Source organism: Chinchilla lanigera, unplaced genomic scaffold (genome assembly GCF_000276665.1).
Source record: "Chinchilla lanigera isolate Chin_1 unplaced genomic scaffold, ChiLan1.0 scaffold00001, whole genome shotgun sequence".
Lineage (NCBI taxonomy): Eukaryota > Metazoa > Chordata > Mammalia > Rodentia > Chinchillidae > Chinchilla > Chinchilla lanigera.
In genome coordinates this window covers 797,178-811,546 of record NW_004955402.1, presented here as the reverse complement: position 1 = coordinate 811,546, position 14,369 = coordinate 797,178, and the positions used below count along the sequence as shown (strand labels likewise).

The window sequence follows — 14,369 nt, the reverse complement described above, 5'->3', positions numbered from 1 at the left end:
ACCACTGAAAGTTTCATTAGTTAAGACTGTTAGAATTTAGATATAAGTAAAAAACTCACAGATTTAAAATTTATGCTAATTCAAATATCTGAAATGAAAAACTTGACCTCATATTATGCAGACGAGAAAGAGAAGCATGACAGGAAAAACAGCATCCAATACCAGGATGAACATGAACTCAGAACCCTCCTCACGGACGCTGGAAGCACAATGCAGAGTCACAAACTGAGGAACATGGTGCTGGTGCTCAACTCTCAGGAACATGTTCTATATAAACTGTTCCCCTCAGAGAAGTCTACAGAAACACTTACAGTCTCCCCACCTTTAAACCAAAAAAACTGTTGCTACTATCTCCAGATGAAAGAAAAAGTTAAATGGCTTTAGTTTCACACATCAATTTATCTGAGATGTTTCTGCTGGACCGAACCCAAGACCTCTGTAAATATTACATGTCATTTGCCAACAGGAAAAGCTAAGATCTTTAGTTATAGTAAATCACACATACTAGTGTTCTCGGAAAGATGACGTCAGCAAGCACTTTTTTAACAGTTTAATCACCCCTTCACTGTTACATTATACAAGATAGTAAAAGGTTCAGCTACCTAATTAACCAGACAGACACATATATCTCCAGGCTGCACACCAACAAAATAACGCATGCTTTTAAAAAGCTACACAACCCCTAGGATTCAAGTCCCACTAACATATCACGCCACACAGTCGAATTTCCTTGCGTTGGTGTTGCAATCACTGAAAGAACACACAACCAAGGCTACTCGCCTCCACCGCACAACTGAAAACTGCTTCCAGGGAAGTGCAGGCAGGAAGGGGCTCCCTCCGTTTCCTTCTGGCCCAGGGAGGGGCAGAGCCTGGAGAGAGACCGCCAGCATCCGTTAGGCCCCTTGGGACTCAGAACTGGAATCCACTGTTCTCTTCCCTCAGTCTTTAAAACCAACACCACGTTACCCCAAATCTTATCAATACAGTAACTACACAATCCAGTGGGGAGCACAGCGCCACCTCTAGACCTGGTGGGGTACCGGGAACGCCCCAGAAGCCACTAGGCGGTTCTGCTAGGCCCGGCCCAGATAAAGGCTTTCAACCTGTCTCATATTCATTCACCAGCTCAACAGAAGCAAAGGGACACTAAGTTCTTTCAGGAAAAGAAAAAACCTTAATTCTGTTAGCAGATGACATTTAAAAAAAAAAAAAAAGTAACCCTTGGGAAAACTCTATAGTCACTGAGAACTGGCTACAAATGGGGCTGAATCTGTATTTTTTCCTCAGGACTGATTATAAAAATAAACTCTTGTGAGGCATCATAACACACGCCTGTAATCCCGGCACTCGGGAGGCTGAGGCAGGAGGATCTACAGTTCAAGGCCAGCCTGTGCTACATAGTAAGTTCCTAGGCCAGTCTGAACTACATAACAAGATACTGTCTCAAAAAAACAAAAACAAAACAAAACCTCTCAAATACACCTCAACATCACTACTAATTTTGGTTCTATTAAAAAGGTTAATAATACAAATATCAAAGTATATATAACTTTGATCCAGAAGAGACTCTAAAGAAAAAAATACAGGCATTGCTGGTGTTAACTAAAGCACATCACCTTAAAGTATCTAAAAAGACTGTAAATATGGACATTTCAGGAAGTGAAACTGTCTGTCTTTTTAGAAGAAACTATAACTTTATAAATTTGTATTCTTCAGCAAAAATAAAGAAGGATGCTGCCTTTTCCATAACCAAGAGTCCTTCAGTGCCTGGTTTCATTGTGAAGGGCTGCTAGAACAGTCGCTGGCCCCGTCCCTTCCCTCCCTCCAGTCTGTCAGGCCCACTATCAACTGTTCATACCAAGCCACACTTAGACCTCTGAGTTAGGAAACGCAGGAAGCGAGGTGCTCTCTCTTCTTCCCCAGTTACACTGCCTAGGAAGCTTTGGAATGAGATGATCTGTTGAGCTATCCCCCAAGGCCCTGTGCTCCATCACCATGTAAATCTATGGTTATCTCTCTTCCCTATCTTTTAAAGGATCCAATAAAGTGAGAAAAAGGAAGATTGCACCAACTATATTGTATGAAATACCACAAAGGCAACCAAACCACATTCCCACAGGAAATCTGATTTCTCAACATCCAGTAACACCACGGCAGGACTGCCCGGAACAAACTCTTTTCTATAGGGCATTATCTGCCTGGCCCTAGTCCTTGTCACTGGGTGAATAAAGGAATTCCACACCCAACAGGCTGCGGTCTGTAAACTGAATAAAGATTAAGCCAACCTCTGATGCAGAGTTTCGCCTCCCACTTGCAAGCAGTATGTTTTCTGAGAAATGGTTTCATCTCTCAAGAAATGACTTGCTCTAGCTGTGGCCTGAGCTGACACAGAGCAGCTTCCTCTTTCAACACTGTCATAAAAAGCTTTAAAAAAATTAACTGTAGGCTTCATCCAACTTATCATTATTGTAAAAGCATCTTCTTTGGGAAAAAATTTTCAGATCAAACAGGAAAGAGGAAGGATTCACACTAATCACAACAGAGATAAAGGATACTGAACTTTTAAGTCAGGCAAGGAGAGGACCAATTCCCCTAGGATACATTAACAGCTGACTTCTCCCCTTAGATTTTCCTGTTCACACCAGGGATAAACAGTAAGTTTCCAGACAGTGATGTGCACACCTAGGCAGTATTTTCCTGCCAAGAACCCAATGCATTTTACAGAAATGTCAATCCTATTTAACTCCAAAGTACATAACTGAGGAATAAACTACAGATTTTCTTTTATAAATTGAGTGATAAGCCAAATGCAAAGCTACAGCTAAAACCCAAGTCATTAAGAACACTGACATATTAATGCAGGGAAAGCGTAGCCCTTAGCACACAGAATATGGACACCTTGAGGGTGTGCCCTGTGGCCAGGGACCTCTGCACACCAAGACATTTAGTGTCTCTGTGCTGCCAGCCACTGGCCACACATCTCCCTGCGTCACCACTGGGACCTTACCCCGCACGCAGTGGATGTTATCACATCGTTTACTGACACACAGGATAGTCGGTCAGCAGCCTCAAGAGAGAACAGAGAGTCTAGAGTCTGGGCCCTGGGGTGCTGAGGCATGACAGACTACACATTCCCTACGTGGCGCTGCCTGCTCTGGACACCTGGTGGTCTCTGCTACCTCCCAAACCTCCCAAATGCTGCCCAGCACCCAGGCATGACTTCCACCTCATTCCTCATCAAGATCCAGCCTTGACTCATCTTCTCCCCAAAACCCTTGGATGGACTCCTCCATGATGGCCTGATCTGCTCTTTACATTTAACACCTTCAGCTCTAATGTACAAGCAGCCAGGATGTAAAGACCTTTGAATAAACTAAAGGGTTTTAAATCCTATTCAGCAGTAACACGAGCACTGCACTCTACTCCACTGAGAACTATGGAGAAAGCGCGGCCAGGAGAGGCCTAAGCAGGCTCTAGGACACAGGCATGGACAGGGACAAGAGGGAATGGCACACCCCAAAGAGAGGTGGCCAGGTTGATGGGAGGCCCTAAACACAGGGCAGGCTCAGAGGCACCTGTGGGCTGCGCTGTGGCACAGGCCAGGGCAGTACCCTGACAAGCTTCTGTAAAGGACTGGTCCGGGCACATCTGACTTCTAAGACAATGACTCTCAGGACCACAGAGGATGGGTGGAACAAGGAGGAGGTGACACCGTGCAGTGATGCACGGACTGCTCAGTCTTCCTGCCTCTCCCACTCTGGACCAGAGGTGGTAGGGTCTAAACCAGCAGTGGCCACAGGAACAGGAAGAACTGCTTGTCACGTAGCACAGAAAAGGCCATCCTGCCACTTGGGAAGACTGCTGGTGCCCAAGTTGCTCGGACACGGAACCTGGGGACACGAGCCAAGCCACTAGTGCTTCAGGCTGCCTTCTCATCTGAGCACCTTGGGGACCCAGAGAGTGCATGACAGCGATTCACCATTCAGACCACTGACTTCAAATGATTCTGTCTGCCCTGGCCACATCTGCAGAGGGAGGGAAGGCTCTGGAGAACAGCGTCATGGGGATCACGTCCAGCCGAGGCTCTGATGCCACACACTGACTGTGGGGCCAGCCACATACCTCACAGGGGCTCTGGGCCGGGCAGCCGATCGAACTGGGGCCCAGATGCTCATGGCCTGAGTTTTGCCATTTCTAAGAAGACAGTACTGAATCCTCTCATTTCTTCTGTACGGTTAATAACCCCGACCCACTGCCTTGTATTTAAGTGTTTTGTTGAAGAATATTTTAAGGCTGTGTAAACATTTTGCTGCTAGCCAAAATTTCACCTACCAAGTTTACCACCCATTTCAACACTGATTAATTGGTATCCCATCTGAAAATAAAATTTAAATTAATTCTGTACTTACTCAGATTTACCATTGTGGAACTGAGTTCAGGTAAATCCTAGAAGAATATGCATTCTCTAGTTGTTGGCTACACAGTTCTATATATTTTTCTTACTGTATTAAGCTTAACCACATCCAATTTTTCTATTTCTTTACAAATATTTTGTCTTAAGAAGTTCTTGAACATAGATTTGTCAATTTTTCCAACAAGTCTGTTCATTTTCACTCACTGCATCTTGAGGCTAGGCTACATTATTAGTTGCATACACGTCTCTGACCCCATACAGACAACTGCATTCAAATAGCTATGAAAGCAGCCCACATGCTGAGATTGTGTGTGTGCACAGAAGCCATAACTTTTTCTCAATTCTTCTAGAAACTCATTAGACAAATGTGTTTACTGAGAACCTTGTTTTACAGCAGAAATGAACTATGGATTATATGATTTGCCAATCTAAAAATCACAGTTTGGTGTCAGTCTCCTTTAGAGTTTGTTCCATGTGGATGAACCTTGAGGACATTATGCCAACTGAAATAAGTCAACGGCAAAAAGACAAATACTGCACGATCTCACTTCTATTTGGTATCTAAAGCAATCAAGCTCACAGAAACGGAAAGGAGCATAGTGATTGCCAGGGCCTGAAGAAGAACATGGGAAGCAGCTGTTCAATAGATACAGTTTCAGTTATACAGACTGAAAAGTTCTAGAAACCTGCTGCTTAACAACATGCATGCACTTAACAATACTGTAACATATACTTAAAACTGCTAAGAGGATAAATCCGTTGTGTTTTTCACTACTTATAACCCGTATACACACCATGTCTACACACACACAAATTCATCACCAGGGAAAAGAGAAGACAGTTCATCAAATGAGTACTGCACTTCCCTCTACACCAAAGAGTAAAGTAGGATTTCTACCTGTAAGCAAACAGTAAGAAAACACTTCCAAACCTGGCAGTGGTCTCTGACAGTATGAAGGCAGTTCCAAAGGAACCATCAGGATCTCATTTTTGCCCTCAGCCAACCGGTTCTTGCCCATCTGCTCTGTCTCACTAGTTAATTGAGACACCTGTGGCATCTGGGAACCATGATGGCTGAAGAAAGAACGCAGACTACAAATTCTATTTCAAAATTCCCCTTCTTTTTTTTTTCTTTTTGTGTTTAGACTCTAAATGCAGTTTCTATAGGACAGTCTCAGCAATGGTGCCAATGAAAATCAAATCAGCAGACAGTTTAAAAATACAGACTTCCAAGCCTACTGAACCCAAATCTAGAAAAGACAAACGTAGAATCCTGAATTTTTCCCCCAGAATTCTTCTTCTATTCTCCTTTACCTACTGAGCTGGCCCCTATCCATTCTCTTGAAGGCAGCCCTGGCTTCTGACAGAACCTGCAGTATCTCCTCAGGTGCACATGCTGCCCTGTCACACACTGTCTGTGACACACTCACTAGGCCAACAGGACTGTGAATCACTAGAAGGAGGCACACAGAGCCACCACTGTGTTCTCCACACAGCACACCACCAGGCATGCAGCTGGTTTCCAACAAATGTTTTCTTAAACTAACAACTGTCAAGCCCTTCTACCACTGGAAATACCGTTTCTTCCATGATCCCCTCTGCTGAATAATGAGACCACAGCAGAACTGCCCAGTTGATACTGCAGGAAGAGGACTTTAAGGGAAGGAGTCAGAGAGAGGAGGGAAGAATTTTTGAAAAGGGAATGACATATTCAAAGACACAGAGGTACTGAAAACCAGTCACAATGGAAGAATGCCAAATGAGTCAACTTTATTGAAACAAATAATTTGTAGGAAAATGGGTAGAAGATTGTATAAAAAGGGTCAATTCCCTAAAGACCTATAATGACACTGCTAAGGAACTTTAATGTTAGGGTGGTGGCACACCCTGGTAATCCCAGCACTTGAGAGGTTGAGGCAGAATTGCTGTAAGTTAAAGACGAGCCTGGGCTACATGGAGTCTGTCTCAAAAAAACTGAAAGAAAACTCTTTAACTTTTTCCTGAAAGTTGTACGGTACTCACTGGAGAGCAGAGCAGCAAATAGACTTGCATTACACAAGTCACAGTGGGCACCGCAGAATAGGCTGAAGAGGGAACAGGATGGAGACAAGGAGTCTTGGGGGGCCACTGTGATAGCCCAGGAAGTGACCAGAAGGGCTGAAGCAAGCAGCACACAGAGAAAAAGACCTAAGGACTTAGAAATGGAACTTCTAAGTACTTAGGCACTAACGAGATGTGGGAGAGGAACAAAGGAGTCTGCTTCTGGCCTCAGCACATGTGTGAAGGGGATGCCATTTATGAACTGGGGAAGAAGGGAAAAAAGGCAGGGTTAGGGCCACCAACAGGTGGTGCTGGCATGGTATGGACTCAGTGTCCAAGGTGGACCCAGGACATGGGAGGGCAACCACCCACGGCAGGCACAAACGTGTCAGTAACTAAGGACGCCCCAACTGACGGCAAGATGGCAACAGAACCACCAGAAGATAAAGTCTCTCACACTGGCACTAGATGAGGAGAGGGAGGCAGGCAGGAAGAGCCTTGAAGAAGTAAAGGGGACTGAGGAAAAGTCCCAAAAACAGGTAAGGAGCCAGACATGAAAAACTATGTTAGGGAAGAAAGGCCTGGGGACAATGTCACAGGTCACAGAGGGAAGGGGAGGGAACTGATGGAAAGCCCCTCAGTGCATGTGAAAGCTAGAAAGCTAACAATTCATCAGAGTTTCAGGAGGCCAGGCAGGACAGCTGCAGTGGGGTGTGCCCCACATGCATGCCCAAGTGGAGGGGACGCAGGGAGGGCACTCAGGAAGGCAAGGTGACAGAGACCAGAAAGAAGGGTGAGGACAAGAGACTGAGTGGTGATACAAGGAGGGAGGAGAGAAGCAGGGAAGAACAAGAGACGATGGCAGGAGAAAGGCCTTAGCCTGAGACTCCAGGAAGGGACAAAAGGCTCCAGGGGGCTGAAGAGTTCTTCCCTGATTTTTATCATTTTTCTCCTGATAGGGCGGGGTGGGTGGACCAGCCTGATAGCAGTGTGGTCCATGAGGGATGTGTGGACCCAGGAAGGCCACTGGAGCAGCCTCACACACACCTGTGGCCAAGACTGGAGAAACCCAAGCGTGGAGCCTGGGGAGGGGATGGACCAGAGAGCCAGAGATGCCCTCTTACATAAAGTAGTAGGGGGTTGGGACAGGAAGTCAGGCACTCTGAGGCCAGCATTCTACAGTGCTTGGAGAGACACAGGTCACCCAGGATGAAGAACGTACCAAGAGGAGAGGAGGGTGACAACAAAGACAGTAGCTCTGAGGTCAGGAGAGGAGACATATACCAGACTGGTCCTGACGTGTCCCAGCAGATGAGCTGCAGGGGAGGTCACTGCACTGGCAAGCTTCAGAGAACTGGCTCAGACCAGAAAAAGCAAGAATGAGCAGCCTCACCAGACCTGGAGGCATATGCCTGCGACCCTAGTAACTCAGGAGACTGAGACAGGAGAAGCACAAGTTCAAGGCCAGCCCAGGTAACATAGCTGGTCTGTCTGAAAAAAAATAAAAAGGGCTAGGCTGCACAGCTGGAGAGGAGTGCCACTTGAAAGAAGTCAAAGAGAGCACAGTTTACTCAGGGAGACCAGACTTCCCCTGGCGGAGAGCACCTATGAGATTGCTCCAGAGGAAGGCACTCCAGGGGCTGGCAGAAAGGTGGCAGCCCTGCCTGGTCCTCACTCAGCTGGCCAACACCCGTCCTTATGGGAAGGGAGCCACCGAGCACTTTCTCTTTTATATGGGGGTGCTGGGAATGGACCCAGGACCTGCACCCTGCCCCTGACAGGCACATTTTCCACAGATGTCTCCTTGCAACCTTCAGGAACAGGTGGCCAGCAGTCAGTTGGGAGATAAGTCCCAAGAGCTTCATATACTTGCATACTTGAGAAAATTTTTTGGCAGCAGCAATTTGAGGCAGGGTCTCACTGTGTAGTTCAGGCTGATCTTGAACTTTATACACAGCCCAGGCTGGCCTTAAACTCCTGGCAATCCTCCTACCTCAGCCTCCAGAGTGGTGTGATTACAGGCATGTGCCACCATGCTTGGCTGAGAGAGGTTTAAATAACAAATATCTTACAAAAAAGGTCTCAAGTCTAATTTAAAATGTTTTTCATTTAGACCAACCTGCCAAAACTAACAAAATACTCAAAGTATAATAGAGCACATACAATGACTGCAATTTAAATTCTCATGTAAAACTGAAAGCAACCCTGGGGTCAAGGAGGGACAGGAGGGAGGCAGCCATCACCCCAGAAGGTCAGCACAAGTGACCCTGCAATAGACCATCCATTGGCCTGTGTCCAGCCTGTAGTCCTGAGGCCACGGTCTGCACAGGACCAAACACATCCACACATGAGTGCCCCGGACTGAGGAAGGACCCAGCTGGACTGTATCAACGTCAGCCTCCCAGCAATGACACTGTACCTTGTAACACAAGCTGCAACCACAGAGAAAATTGGCTGGGTTTCTCTGTTATTTCTTAACATTGCAGGCAAGCCTACAATTACTTAAAATTTTTTTAAAAAGTCTTTAAAAAATTCAAGGCAACAAAGTAAGGTTTACAACTGGAAAATACTCTCTTCGAAATCCACTGAAATCTCGCCCTGCTTGTTACTTACTGCTTGCTGCCTGCCACCTTCCACTTTCCGGCCTGCTCTGTGATGCCCCTCTGCCATGGCACCCTGCCTTGGAGCCACCCAAGTATGAACTGAAACCTCTACAAAATGTGAGCCAAATAAACCTTTCCTCCCGCAAAAAAAAAAAAAAAGAAATCCACCTCTCTTCATAACTCTGCCTAGGAAACTAGTCTCTCCAGCTCAGTGACTCACAGCCACAGACTTGGGGCGCGGTGGGGGGAACTAAGTGTCAGAACAGTGGTGCACACGCCCTGTCCCGAACACACACAGCACCAGAGCTGTCCTGCACTGGGAGCCATAGGTTCCAGGGGAAGACCGTCTTGTCCCAAGTGTGCAACACCCAACAGAAGAGGAAATCACTTTTCCAGCTGCGTATGTTTACAAATACTTCTAACTGCTAAGGGGAAAGGTGTCTGAGAGAAACACAGTATTTTATAAGAAATTTATTACAAACATGAACTATTTTAAGAGACAGCTTCACATTTGGTTTTTAGAAAATCTTTCAATACTTTCTTAATAGAACATACTTTGTCAACATTCTGTTCATGTAAGGATACATGGCTTCACCCTACATGGCACATGCCTGTAATCCCAGCACTTGGAAATCTAAGGCAGGAGGATCACCATGAGGTGAGGCCAGCCTGGGCTACATAGTGAGACCCTGTCCAAAAAAAAAAGAACACCTGACTTCTTTTCTTTTCTAGTTAAACTGATGACTTTCATGATATACCCTGCTCTAAATATCTTGCCTATAACCAATGGGTACAATGCTTAGACAGGGATACAATCTGTTGTCTTAAACGGAGTGATTCAGCCTGCACCACAGGAAAGCTTGGCACACCAGCAGACCAGTTAACACGGGGAAAGAGCCGAAAAAAAACACAAACCAGAATGTCATCAATTCAGTGTATTCTGCTAACGGTCCTACTATCACTTAGCCCTAGAAAAAAATCTATGGTTAGCTCACTAAAATTAAACATGATAAAACAAGGCAGAGTAGAAAAGCAGCCTAATTTAATATTTGAATTAGCTATACAGAAATAGAATCACCTCATGATAAACATGTCAAAGCTCTAGGCTGTAACTGTTTACAAAACTGTGTGAGTACTTCACAATCTAAGTGTCCAACTGTAGGGATCTGTTATATGAAAGAAAGGTTTATCCAAAGCCATTGTCAAAGTCACAAAAAAATTACTTATAGTATGTTGCTAAGCAGCAAAAGAACTGCAAATAAGCTTGCATTTGCAAGATTCTCATTTTGCAGGCTATAAAATCCACACCATTTATGTATATCTATAAAGAACACACCAAGAGGTAAATCAGGAAAACAATTCCGCTCCCAACAGTTTAAAAAAAAAATCAAATACCTAGGAATCAACCCAACCAAGACAGCGAAAGATCTCCCAGTGGAAATTACAAAACTCTGAAGATAGAAATTAAACAGAACACTAAAAATGTTAAGACATCCTCTGTCCTTGGATCAGCAAAATTAATATTGTTACAATGGCCTTGTTACCTAAAGTAATCTACAGATCTAATGCAATCCTGTTAAAATAACAACAGTCTTCACAGAACTAAAAGAAACAATCCTAAAATTCATATGGAATCAGAAAAGACCCAAAATAGCCAAAGCAATCCTGGGCAAAAACAAAAACAGAAAACAAAACAAAACAAAAAAAACCAAAGTAAGAGGCATCACAATACTGGACTTATATCACAAAGCTACAGTAACAGAAAATGAAAACAACATGGTACTGGTATAAAAGCAGACACACAGACCAATGGAAAAGAACAAAAGACATGGAAATAGCCCCATGCACCCACATGCATCTGATTATTGACAAAGATGCCCAAAAAATATACTGGAGAAAGACAATCTCTTTAACAAATGGTGCAGGGAAAACTGGATATCCACTTGCAAAACACTGAAAGTAGGCCTCTATCTGTCACCCTGTGCTAAAGGCAAATAAAAACAGATCAAAGACCTACACAGAAAAAACAGAAACTTTGAAACTGCAGGAAGATAACACAAGTGAAATACCTGAAGCCATAAGCACAGGCAAAGACTTCCTAAATAGAGCTTCCATAGCATAGGACATAGTATCAAGAATCAACAAATGGGATTACCATCAAATTAAAAAGCTTTTGCATAGCCAAGAAAACAATCAATATAGAGTGAACACTCTTGTGGTAGAGAACTAGTATCTAGACTACATAAAGAATATCTAGACTAAGTAAAGAACTAATATCTAAAGTAACTAACCATCCAAAATAAATTTCCCAGTCAAAAAATGGGCAAATGCACTGCACAGACACTTCTCAAAAGAAGAAGTACACAGGTCCAATAAGTACACAAAAAACTGTTCAACATCATTAGCCATTAGAGAAATGCAGATCAAAACAACTTTGAGGTTCCATCTTACCCCAGTCAGAATGGTTATCATCAAGAATATAAAAACCAACAGCAAGGGTAGGGGTAGGGGATGACATATACTCTCCTATATTGTTGGTGGGAATGTAAACTAGTACAACCACTATGAAAATCAGTATAGAGAGTCCTCAAAACACCAAAAACAGAAATTCCATCTGACCCAACTATAATTCTCCTGTATATATTCCTAAAAGGATTAAAACCATTACTCTGTAGTGATAATATGCATACCCATCTTTACAGAACTCAACTTACAATAGCTAAGTTTTGGAAACACAGATAAATGGACAGAAAAATGTGGTGCACATATACACCACAAAGAAAAATACAAAGAAAAATATTATTCACAAAGAAAAATGAAATCAAGTCATTTGCAAGAAAATGGATAGAAATTGAGACCATGATGCTAAGCAAAATAAGGCAGATTCACAAAATTAAATACTGCATGCTTTCTCTTTACAAAAGTTAAAAAATAAGTATCAAAAAGTAGGAGGAGGGGGGAAGGTGCCAAGATGGTGGAATGGTATGCAGCAGAGAAAGCCTCTCTTGAGAGTTGCCAACCAGACACTGGAATACAGCAATGTGAGAAAGACAGGAAGGGAAGTGGGTTTGCTGGGCCCAGGAAGGATCTGAAGAGCAAATTGAAGTCCATAGAGAGAGTGAAGAGAGAAACTTCAATGGAAGAGCTAGCTGAGGGCACCCTCTCCCTGAGATAGGACTCACTATGCAAGTCGCAGTTCAGACCTGTGCACATGCAATGACTGCTGGCAATACCAGAGGCCTTCATGGACAAATGCAGCAGTAGAGGGAAGTAGCAGACATAAATAACTGAGGTAGCTGATAGTGAGTACTGAGTGCTGAGGGTTCAGTCGCCCCACATGAGACAGTGATTGGTTGGGAGCCATCTTGGAGAGGGGCCAGCTGAACTCAGAAGTCTGAGTGGCTGTGAGGTCTATCTAGTGACCCCCAGCTGGGCTCAGGCCCACAGGAGATGCTCTGATGGCTGCAGGATGAATGAGTCTCGTCGTGACCAGAAGGTGCAGGCTTGCTGAGATTACCCACTACCCCACCAAAAAAGCTTCTGCTGGCTTGCTGGGATAAATCAACATGGCAGATCAGACTCTGCCTCCACACGTCTACCAGTGACAGCAGAGACATACCTAGAAGTAGACTTTCTCTCTCTGTTTTTTGTTGATGTTGTTGTGTCTTTGTTTTTGTTTTTTCCCCCTTCATTGTCTGATCTTGTTATATGAGTGTGCCTCTTTGTGGTGGTTGTTCTGTCGTTTATCTCTTCCTTCTCTCTTTCCCTCCAGTCTTCTGCACCAGTTTCCCAAAGTTAGTGTGATCCCTCCTTGTCCTCCAGCCTTACTTCTCATCTCTTCTTCTTCTACCTGTTTTTTTCCTAACCCCTTTAAAAATGTTAACCCCTGAGGGTAAAATTGACATATTAAGGAATCACACACTGCATAGAATTTTCCAGCCTATTTTAGACTTTGTCATATAACCACAAATCTAGTTCATACAGTTAAAAGTGGTAAATTAATAGTTACTTCAGTTTGTCATTTGCTAGGCTGCGACTGTTGCTACTGTTACTGCAGATGCTATAACTTCAGCCAAAAGTGACATAATTGTTTTAAACAGCTATTCCTTCTGGTATTCCAAGACTGAGCTTGATTAGGGTCATAGAAAATACAGTGGCACTGTGGCACAGTGCTAAAGAATCAGTGGCTGGGCCAAACAGGCAGCAACTTCTCATCCTCCACAAATTGAAGACATAGGATCTTACAACAGACTCAAAACTCAAAAACCAGTTACACTTGGAAGATACCTCAGAGAAGTAGTCATTTCCTAATGGTTCTAAATACTAGCAATAAAGCAACCCATCAAAGGCAATTTGTAAGTGTCACCCCAGGAATTACACTAAAAAAAGAGAAGAAAATGAGAAGACACTTAAACAAGATGCAACTCCAGACATCCAGTTCACCAAAGGCAAACCCAGGGGGCAATGAGGTTGGATAATCCGAAAGCCACCCACCCAAGCTCCCAGATGTGGTAACAACAAAGCAACGGAGTGAGGCTCTAGAAAAAAAATCAAATCAGAAACTTCTCAGGTAACTGCAGAGACAGGGTCCACAATGACAATCATACTTAGTGACTCTAGAGCAGATACAGGAGGAAAAAAAAAAAAAAGGAGGAGCTTAAGAAAATTATGGAAACCATGAATGCTCAGCATAAGAAATGGAACCCATAAGGTAGATTCAGGCAGATATCTAGAAGAATAAAAATTCCACGGAAAGCATCTTCAGCAGATTAATCCAATGTGAAGATTGGACCTCAGATATAGAAGACAGGGTTGTGGTTAGTGATTGCGAAAAGAAAGATTTCTTAAAAATACTAAGGGACCATGAGAAATCAATCAAGCAGCTGCTAGTTGATGCAAAGAAGAATAACTTAAGATTGATTGGAGTCAATGAAAAAGCAGGAGATCAAACAAATGATATAAAAAACTGTTCACAGATGTCATGGCAGAAAAATTCCCTTGTAAGGAAAGAACGAATTTGACTTACATAAAAGTGAGGCACACAGAACTCCAAATAGCCACAATTTAAAAAAAAAAAAAAAAAAAAAAATAGTCAAATCAGAGAACTTGGTTATAAACTCCAGGAAAAGAAGTGTTCAACGTACCGGTCCCCTGCTCCTTGAGCCAGGCCTTTAAACCCAGGCAAGAAGGACTCCTTCCCTGGACACCCACCCTGGTCCCCATAGCTATGCTGTGTCTGTGTTGTTTCATCATGATGGGCCAACGTCTTGCCCCTCCACCTTAAAAACACACCCAGTATAAAGAACCTATCC

At 43.7% G+C, this 14,369-nt stretch overlaps 1 protein-coding gene across 12 annotated transcripts in view; it reads right to left on the bottom strand.

The window, feature by feature from the left end:
- The window catches only part of Ptpn2 (protein tyrosine phosphatase, non-receptor type 2), a 75,262-nt gene that overhangs the window by 35,125 nt on the left and 25,768 nt on the right, over positions 1-14,369 (bottom strand). Inside the window, exon 1 of one of the 12 annotated variants that reach the window (XM_013513319.1) lies at positions 9,068-9,089. The exons of 5 other annotated variants lie outside the window; for them this stretch is intronic. The gene's annotated coding sequence lies outside the window, so the exon portion shown is untranslated. 6 more of the 12 variants (XM_013513343.1, XM_013513296.1, XM_013513272.1 and 3 more) reach the window with 6 other exon arrangements.